The sequence below is a fragment of the Halyomorpha halys genome, unplaced genomic scaffold (genome assembly GCF_000696795.3).
Source record: "Halyomorpha halys isolate HHAL.00 unplaced genomic scaffold, Hhal_1.1 Scaffold372.1, whole genome shotgun sequence".
Lineage (NCBI taxonomy): Eukaryota > Metazoa > Arthropoda > Insecta > Hemiptera > Pentatomidae > Halyomorpha > Halyomorpha halys.
In genome coordinates, this window is record NW_027116001.1 from 371,039 (window position 1) to 382,129 (window position 11,091).

Below are 11,091 nucleotides of genomic sequence, written 5' to 3' on the forward strand. Positions count from 1 at the left end.
TAATATTAGGTTGGATGCACTATTAGAAAAAAAATTATAAATTTTTATAGGCTTTAATAAATCATAAGTATTTCATGGAGAATGAAAAAATGCGTGTCCTTTTCATTCAGTCTTGATTATTTGTGCCAATGGCTTTTCTTTCTTCCTGTAAAGTTTACACTCTACAAGTATATATATTAGCGAACCTCTATTCCCATTCTCCTCTTGAGGCGTTCATATTTTACCTTAAAATATTCACTTTTAACAATTCAATACTCTAATGTTGATATACGAGGACGGGTTTAAAATCTTTCCTGGAGAGATCATAACATCTAACATATTTGCAAGGGAATTGTTTCGTCCACAACCCGCCCTCACAATTCCATAACTACCGACGAGCTTATCAAACAGGTGCCTCTAAACGTTAACAATGGCAAATTGGCGCCTGAACTAGCGGCCGACCCGTGGGGTGACGGTTTTAAAGCACAAATTAAAGGGGGCTTGTGCTGCAACCACACGTTTGTTTTCAGTTTGAATGGTTTTCAAACTGCCAACAGATGAATATTTGTGTTTTTCCTGTTTAAATTAACAATAGAATTTCTTCAACATTTGGATTCAAAAATTAAATCTTATTTAAGATTGTATATTTTCAAATTCTATCGATTCGGTGTAAATATATTGTTTCAATTCTTGTTAATTATGTTTAGCAGTTTATTTTATTATTTAACATAGTACAAATATATTTTTATGAAGACATTATATGTAATAAAAGACTAATTAATTAAGTAAAAAAAAATCTAGATCAAAGGTTGAATTTATAGGTTATGCAGTACTATTTATGAATGAATTTTTCTCAAATACAACCTACATTGCTGAGATTTATGTCTCCTTTCATTTTTATTATCTTTATCTTAATCCTTTTTAATAATAAAAATATGATAAATTGAATGTAATAACCGAAAAAATGTAAAAGAACAAAACAAGTGTGTAGGATTCCTACGTTTGTTGCTTCCTTTGTTTACCAAGCATTCGCACAAGTCTTAGATTTCCGGTAAGCGGCGGACGTATTGTATTTCCAAAACAAAACATTTACCAATAGGGAGTAGAGTAGTGTTTAAAAAAAAACTTGAGTCAAGCAACGTTCTAAAATTATAAAACAAGGAATCTGTGTGAATCTTTCAACCCAAGGTTGTTAAATTCTGTATTTTTATAAAATTATAACAATTCATTATCATGTGAAGTACAAAAATTGTTTAATTCTTTAATATAAATCTCTGCTACGAACTTGAGTCTGTTGTATATCTCAAGAGCTTCATCAAGATATGGGAATTCCCATGTTCTATATATTTTTAAAAATGCACAATTATTCTTCATCTACCATTCAATAAAAAAAATATTTCGGAAAGACTAAATGATTGTAAGAAATTAATAAAATGACTTTTTAGCCGATAGGATGACTAATTCCAGTTCCAAAAGATTTCAGGAAAATATTTTTAATAATATCTTTCATTGTTAAATTCTCATTATTTTCTTTTGAAGATGTATGACAAAAATACAACAATTCACTAGAATTAACATCATATATTTAACTATTTATCCAATGCTAAATTATTATAGAATCGACTTTAAAAATAAAAATACTGATATTAAAGAGTCAGTCAGAAAGGTTCAAATAATTTGTACCAAAATACTATAAAATGGTGTATTATGGTATATAAAATGATAAATTAGTAATAAAACGCATGGAACAAAGACAAAATATGATGTAGAAGCACTTAAACGTTTCTTATTTATCAGTCTAACCACCAGGTACCATCAATCGGAAGAAAGAGTACGTATGGGAGAAAAAAAATGGGGAAAGAAGGGACTAGGAGATTTTTTGCATCTGTTTTCTCCCCAGCCGAGAGCCGATCACGACAAAGCCTTGGCCGAGGACTGGCAGCTCAATAGAAAAAATACGAAAGTGAAAATAGCTGTCAAACTGTGAGTCGGCGATTTTACCTCCGCTATTGAACTTGTTTAGTGCAAGTGCTTCGCAACTCCTCACGTTTTTTAGATTATGAAAACGTAACATTAAATATTAAACTCGTAAAAAGATTACATACAAGTTACCACTAAATTCAAGTATTCAGTTAAATAAGTATACATGTTTTATATTGCTTAACATCAATCTTAATTCTAAGACAATTTGTTCGGTAGGAGACTTTCTAGTACAGTAGCGTGATGATATCCAATCATCATTAAGGATACAACCATTCATATCCGTATTATAATAATAATATCCGCTATATAACAGTAATATCCGCTCTATAACCATTACCTTCAAATAATTAATATACAAACACATCAAGTTATTATCGTTTGTTATAGTGTGATACCTTTAAAGGTTAATTCATTTTAAAATCATTATAGTTTAAAGGTGCTTCAGCATACCGTAATCAATTATAACCATCAATATTATTTAATATTCAATTAGTGACAGGTTTATAAATTATACTGAGCAATAAAGAACATTTTTCTTGCTAAAATTGCTGATATTAAAGTAGTTTTATATGTATGGGGGAAAAAGCTAGGAAGACAATAAAATATGTTTTAGTCAGTAATATATCTGGACATTATCAAATTGGTTTTATATACATTTGATAAATTAATAGATAATAAGAATTTATTAGTTATTGATAGGCTTTTATAGAATATTCTGAGGTTTGGATAAGATGTTTCGGGGTTGAGAGGAATTTCATAATTAAAAAGGAAGTTCGTTGATGGAAGATTTTTATCATCGTATAAGAAATTGAATCATCAACCTTCCTATAGAAACTGTGATTAAATTTAATATTATTAAATTTAATTAGCTCTTGCTTCTGAGACACAGTAATATAGTAACCATTTAAGTCAGAAAGAAATTCGTTGCTAGAAGGTTGGCTGCAATATACTAGAATTGTATTATTATATGATTCAATTTAACATTAAGTGTGATTCAAACTTTATAGACTTAAAAACTACCATTTTCGAAGTTAAAGGCGAACATTGCATTTGCAAATTAGCTCATCTCTAGTCAATAAATTTAAAAAAGAAAAGTGTCTATGTAGAGTACAATTTTTATTACATTTATGGTAATAACGAATTCACAGCCCCGATAAGGATCTTGAGAACACAAACGAGAACTCCTTACCATACTGAAAAGTGGTAATATTTTGGTGCAAAGTTAGGTGATGAGGATAAACCAGGTTTACTCTATACAACTCATTTTCATTTATGCTATGAGGCGGATCTGTAACTGATGAGCACGGAGAGATTCACTAAGATATTTCTTCCATGATACAGAGATATCTCAACCGTTGGAATGAATCAATGCTACCAAACTACTGCTCAACTGTCAATATAGAAATCTCGTTCAGGACATGAAAGAGCATGCATAAAAGAAATTCTTTGGCAAAGTCACCACTTGATCCAGCTGCAGAGAAAATATTCATTTATGTGAAATTCCACATTTATTCACAAATAAATATTGATTATAATTCTGTACAAGAAAGTACGATGCAAAAATGGTTTCATATTCCCAATTATAGGATATATCATAGAAACAAAAGCTAATAAAAACCTTTAATTTTCCAATTTGTATTTCTCAACTCCAAATTAGTAAGAATTCGCATATTAGGGTCTGTTAGTAAATAATTAGATTTTTTTTTCAGTGTTCATAGTTATCATCTGAAATACAAAAAATATTTATATCAGGAGATCTTCAACAAGATATATATACATATCTTCTGTAAAACATGCAAATTATTTATAATTCCACTTAATTTTAAAACTGGTAAGCTTCGGAACAAAATTGACAAGAGATTTAAAAATTTTAAATTTATTTATTTAAAAAAAATTACTTTGAAAGTAACCAGGAATTGGTAAATTAGTTATGTTCCAGAATAGAAACATATTTTCTGGAGCTCTTTGTCCTGATATAGCTAATTTTCCAAATTTAGTCTGGAAGCGTTTAGTAACACTGGTTTTATTTTCTTAAAATGCTGCACCAAAAATCTCAAAATTTTACTTAAGGTTACACCTAGGTAGGTAACATTCTTGGATAAATCGTTTTTAACATAAGATATTTTAAGTTTCATGATAGTTCCTTCTTTCCTTTTTAAACGAAAAACTATTTTTTTCAGTTCTTTTACTATTTTAAAGCACTTTCCGATTATATTACTACCTTACTTGCATTTATACTATTTAATACTTGTGACGCCAATATTACTTTGATTTGTTCAAACAACTTAAGTCCAATAATTTTGCAAGTATAAATGGAAAACAATAATGAGATAAGACCACTTGCAACCTTTCAATCCACTATAGATATGCTACAATCATAGTGCACAATGGAAGACAACTACTATTACACACAATTACCTCTGATTCGCTCTGAGTTGGTATGAATGCAAAATGAAACATACCGACACACACCTCTGTTTTTATTTATACATGTAAATATTGATTTAATTAGTCGACCAGAGCCCTATATTAATGATCTGATCATTTTCTGTGTAATTTCAAATTACTTTCTCCTAATTATTGATCCGAAAGAAGCCGACAGCTCAAAGACAGCGGCCTTGCTGAGGTCACGCCGGTGGCAGTGTGTCACTTTCCCTCGCGCGGCAATGACCCTCGCTGTATCGACCTTCGTCTTCGGTTTGTTCACCTCCTTCTCTTTCACCCTCCTCGTCTTCATTAGCAAACCATTTTCTATTTGCCATTCTATTCACTTAGTTTCTATTCATTATCCCGCGCCTAGCGTGAGAAAATTCGTGGTAAAAGTTGTTTTTATTATTTGAGACGCCATGATCTGGATTTCTAGCTATAGAATAACTATTAACCTTATTAGCTATTATTATTATCAGACAATATTATTATTGTCTTTTTAGAAAATTTATTAAATCAGTGAAAGAAAACATTTCTCAGAAATTCAAATTCAACATTTTTTTTTTTAATTTGGTTACTTCTAGCATACGCGGGGTTATTCTACAAGTAACCTACCTATTCAAACCAGAGTGTGAGTGCCATTTTTTTTAATCCGTGAGGTCGTCACGAAATGAAAGTCAAACCCCCAGCCAAATTATAATCAAATCTAAATTTATATGAGTAATTTTTAAAATAAAGGGTTTTTAGATTTTTTCGAATTTTGGAGTATACATAATATTTAATGGATTGTGATTATAATTATTTTAATTGAATTCAGTTATGTTTATCTAGCAATTTTTTACCCGTGCCATTTACTGAAACGCAGAGAATTAAAAAAAATAATATTATTTTTAAGTGATTGGTAATTGTGTTTTTCATAGCTAACTAGGTGCATTTGGATATGTACTCATCATATTAATGAGACAGGTATATATAAATTCTATTAAAAATCTAATAGAACGTTCGTACGCTTAAATCATACATCTGAAGATTTTTTTTTTTAAATATTTTAAATTGATCTAATAAGTTTAGCTTTATTATATCTATATTAAAAAGGGCCGCTCGTAGCTCAGTGGTTAGTTGCAGTTTTACCATTTTGAGATCTATTGGCTGGTGGTGCTGGTTCGAATCCGGCCTGGGGCGTTGACTTTTCTCATTGAGTGGCGGTCCCACAAAATGAAAAACTTTGACCCTCTACTATGCATGTTAGGCAGTATAGAACTCCAATGGAAGTCTTGGCCGAAAAAAAAATCTAAATTAAAATACTTATCGCCTATATATTATGTTTCATATTGCATTTTAATATTTCCTTAGTGTTTGAGTTAAGTTATTATTTCGAAGTTTTTCTTATATTAATTCCGGATAAATCGGCTCCCATACCAGGGTTTATCGGTCAGATTAGGTCGGATAAGCTTAGTTCTAATACAATTCCAAAAAATAATCAGATATCATTGAAATAATGAGTATTCCACAAAGAAAAGAAATACTCTTAAAGCGAAAAATCGCCATTTCAGAAAATGGTTAGAATGATATCGGTAATGTGGCTTAGGTAAAAGCAGGAAACCCCAGTATCGGTAATGCTAATTACTAGACCTCTTAAAGTACTTACCTAAAGACACATAATTGCGTCCAAACAAAATTTACTTAACCACTAAGCCTCACTTATACCTGATAATCTTTACATAACACATATTTTCCATTATTGGATAAAAACTATAACTACAGTAATTTTCGAAAGTAATAATCTTCCACAGTAGGACTCTAGCAGAACGAAATATACATTTTCTAACCTATGCTTCCATTACACCAACAATAGTGATAATCTTACTCATGTAATAACTAGTTGGTAAAACGGCATCATTTAACGAGGTGGTAAGCGGGTGGAATAAAGGTACTATAAAAAATAGTTCTTAAGGTAATGTACTAATCTCTCTACTGTAAAAAAACTATTTAATGATAGCCGTTTAATATTTTATTTTACATATGATCACCGAGTAATAATTTATATAAGATGGAATAATAAAAATGAGTCGTGAAAAATTGAGTTTTCATTTGATTGAGTCGTTTCATTTCTTTGAGTTATAATTTGTAAAACGGGGTTTGGCCCTCCCTAAGGCCGACAGGAGGACAGGAGCCTCCATGTGATTAATAATTATTGTATTTTTCTAAGTTAAAATTTTTTTTTTTTTGGTTTAAATGTAACATGTATTAAATTGATATATAAAACGTTTGTGTGATATTTAAAACTTTTTTTTCATACCGATAAATTTAAATAAAATTTAATTTGAGAGTAAAGCATTTTAATTAATATTTATTCCTAGCCTCCCTTTTTTAAAACTTTTGTTCTAACTTATTAATTATTTCTACTTACTTACAGTTCTCTTATGGCACTGTTCAAAATGAATCGATCATGATATTGTGTTGTCATAAAACAATGGAAACAAGAACAATTTTATATTTAAATTCCGTTTATTTATGCGTTTATTTTTAATTTTAGAGGCTAGAAAATAAACACCAAGGGGCTAGAAACAATATTTTTTTATTTAAAAAAGAAAATTTTAAAAGACTAATAGTATTAATTTAGCTTTAAGTATTAATTTAACTTGTAGTATAAATTTTGATAAGGCCGAATACCTGCCAGTAAATTGCAAAGAGGCCGTGGACCTTCTGATTAATGGAATTGAATGTAAGAAGGTAGACTCCTGCAAATACCTGGGGTTGAAAATAGATGGAAACGGGGAGTTGAAAACAGAGGTTAGGAGAAGAGCTGGTGTGATAAGAAGGTTGACTAGAATGTCGCACCAAGTCCTCTGGAATACGGTCATCTCAACGGACAACAAAAATTTTTAGAAGTATTGTTGAGCCCTCACTTAACTACGCCGCAGAAACATGGACACTTAACCCAGGACTCTACTCCAAACTACAAGCGGCAGAGATGGATTTCTAGAATGAGATGCCTGAGGATCATCCGCCTTGATAGAGTCAGGAATGAGGATATTAGGGGTGACCGGAGGAATTCCGGAGAGGATTGGAAGGAGCAGGATGCTATGGTATGGGCACTGTCAGCGCATGCCAGAACGTAGGTGCCCGAAGAGACTCCTGCAATGGGAACAACAAGGAAGACGGAGGAGAGGAAGACCCCGAACCCGGTGGAAGGAGTTACATGGCCGGGAGGGGACTTAAGGAAGAAGACTGATGGGAAAGAGAGAAGTGGAGGATTATTATTATTATACTGGGAGACCTTTTAGTATAATAGTGCTTCGTAATCATACACATCGTACTCTTACTATATGTTTCATACATATACCAGAGAACGTTTTATATATTTACCATCTTGTTTCTTTCTTTCTTTTTTTTTTTTTTTTTTTGTTTTAATAAATTTAAAACAGATTGTACCTAGTCTTATTACTAATGAGTGAAGTAGTGGATTCAGGAAGTAACTAATATCTGTGATAAAGTAAAACTAATTTGTATAAGAGAACCCTGAAGACGGTGGAGGGTTCTGAAAAGGAATCATAAAAACAAACAGAATACATTTGGAGTTTACGTTAGTAAAAAAATATGAAGGATGTATATTAATACATTTTACTTAAGATTTTTATTTTATAATTTTTTGTTTCTTCTGATTTCTTTATACCATATTTTACGAAGAATAATTTGAATAAATGCCACTTTATTCTCATAAAATTCACGTTGTCAATAAAATGTTTTTTTAGACGGAGAGTACTACAGAATTATTAAGGAAATTACAGATCCTACAGTCGATTACAGAAGCTGATGATGATACATACTTATTCATGTATGGAATTGGATTAAGATGGAATTTACTTTCTCGCTGTAAGAAAGCACCTCGATCCACATACGATAGGATTGGATTCCTATGGTCAAAATATAGAGCAATTACAGGGCATTAAGTAGAGTGGGTGGTAATCAGTCGTAAGGTGGTAATTATTGCCAGGACTGACCTTGGTATTATTTTGCAACCTGATCACACTGGGTACCGGTTCTACTTTCTTCTAAATTAAAAGTCCACTCTCACAGATGATCCAGACTACCAAAAAACTAGTATTGATAGCAGGATTACAAAAAAAAAATTTTTATGAGGTTTTACTTTGCAGTTCCGTGGTAGAAATCTTTATATTTAAATCCAGAATCCTTCGGGGTCAATCTATCAATTACTGATTATTAAAATTTTCAAAACATACATAACCACGGCAATATAGCTTTAAACATCATCAGAAAAATGAACCATTATTTAATAAAAATTCTGAACTACTGCAAGAAACAACCTGACTCTAAATAAAACTTTCATAATCCAGTAATAACACATTCCGCTCCTATCTATAACTGTGACTTTAACTAAAGGAAATTTGGGGTTCCACAAAATATCCTGAATTGAATAATATTCTATACCTTTTATTTATTATATGTAATAAACTATGAAAAATACATCTTTAAAAAAAAAAAATCCTCGAACTGCCTTCATCAAGTGCTGAAAATGTTCAACATTGTCAAGACAATTTATATATGTTTAATATTTATATAATAATAACATACTAACTAAAATTAAACATAAAAAAAAAATATCATTGTAGACATGGTCTAGTATAAATGTTATCAAAGATTTTAGCTTAACTATTCAAAAAACCGATTTCCTAGATATCAACATGTTTCTGCAACGGATCATCCCGTCGATATTATTCTCAACAACCAATCATCATTTTATTTTAAATATAGACAGTTACATATCCAATAGAAATATAGATAGCAAGGATAATTACCAGAAAAGGTAATATAAAATAATAAAAAAATAAAATAAGGAGATAAAAAACTAGTAATAGTGAGAAACGTATACTAACCTATGTACTTGGTAGACTTCTTTAGCAGCTATTAAATTTTAATAAAAACAATAAAATATAAATAATATGAAAATAGTATTGTATTCGTCAAGGGGTAGCTGTACCTCCGTTCTTTAAATAAATCTGTCCAGTGACGCTCCACCAAACCCAAATTTACTTAGTCTTGACATAATCCTCCCATCTACGTTTCAGTATACCTCTCGGACATTTACTAACATTTTAGCACTCCGTTTGTTACTAAGTCCCACACAACGTTACACGCCCATCTTATTCGTCACAATGCTGTAGTTATAGTTCGCTCAATTCAGCGTTGTGTAGTCTTATAAATTATCCCATTAACTCATCCTTTTTCGCTCCGAGAACTTCACGCAATACTTTATTTTCAAAAACCATAAGGCACTGTTCTTCTCTTAGTGTAAGAAAAATTTCGCATCCATAAAGAACAGTGGGAATGATAACAGTTTTGTAAATTCTAACTTTTTAAATTTTTAGGCAGAAGGCGCAAGCTAAGCAATTTCGAAATTGAAAACAACAAGTATTTCTTGCCTTTAAACTCGCTTTTCCTCATAAGTTTCTTTTTTTCTGATTTCTGTCGAACCTAAATACTTAAATATTAAATACGAGTCCTATATCTGCCTTCTATATCTGTATCATCGAAATCGCTCTCGTTTCTACAGCTAAACAATTATTTTGTTTTATTGGTATTTATTTCGAGACAACAATATATTGGAATATCACAGTCATGGATCCGACTGGGGTAAAACGCTCATTAACAATTATATGTGTATACGTAGTACAAAATAATTCAAAACAATCATTGAAGGCACTATCATTAAAGTGAAGATAAAATAGTGATTTTATAGAAACCTGTACCCATTTTTTATAACTTAAATAAAGTGTTCAAAACTAAGTTTCATACCGAACGATCGTCCATCGCATAAATAGAATGAATATGCTATTTAACTTTTTCTTTCCTTTGATTTATAAGAAGTAAGAATAAAACGTCCATGGCATTGTTTCGTCACAACAGCCTCTACAGATACGCTAAGAATCACCCTAAAGAAACTTATAATTAAATCTAGAGCGAACAAAGGTGACACTCTGGCTAAGCACGGAAGACTTAATTAGTGAAGTCATCTTACCTAATAATAAAATTACACAACTTACTGAGTACTTCAGGGAGGAGTAGGAAATAGTGGGATATCTTGAATAAGAATGACTCCCAGTGACGCTTCACGCTGATAAAATTTACATTGAACCAATTAAATTATGAAACGAGTTCGATGGCAGGACTATCCACTGGTTGCTAGATATAGCAAATTAAAAATGGTAGAGTAATATCTATGATAATAATAATACAGAAATTGTTATATAAAAATATTGAACAGCCTGTGTAATAAAGAATTCATTTCTTTCGAAAAGATTCGAAGTTCAATATCATGTTGAAACATCTGATTCACTGTCATTATCACATATGATTTTAGAATAGGCAATGCTCTTTTTTTTAATTTTTTTATTTTGTTATTTCAACATGAAAATGGAATATACTTAAAACTGAACTTTTAAGGCAATTTTAGAGACCCTTTATAGTTTCAATCCAGTACAATGATAATAACATTCATGTACATTCTTTGGAGGGAGATAGTGGACACTGCAGAGAGGAATGAATGACAATGAGATTTTACATGCTGTCATCAATAACTGCAGGATGGCTAAATTTTTCCTTTAATAATAATACCTTATTTATTCTGGGACGAGTCCCTTTAGAATAATACAGAGCAATCGACAGATAAGGGCTGAGGAG

The 11,091-nt window shown here is 31.0% G+C and overlaps 1 protein-coding gene across 2 annotated transcripts in view; it reads right to left on the reverse strand.

Moving 5' to 3' along the window:
* The window catches only part of LOC106681874 (uncharacterized), a 176,829-nt gene that overhangs the window by 62,990 nt on the left and 102,748 nt on the right, over window positions 1-11,091 (reverse strand). The window lies entirely within an intron of this gene.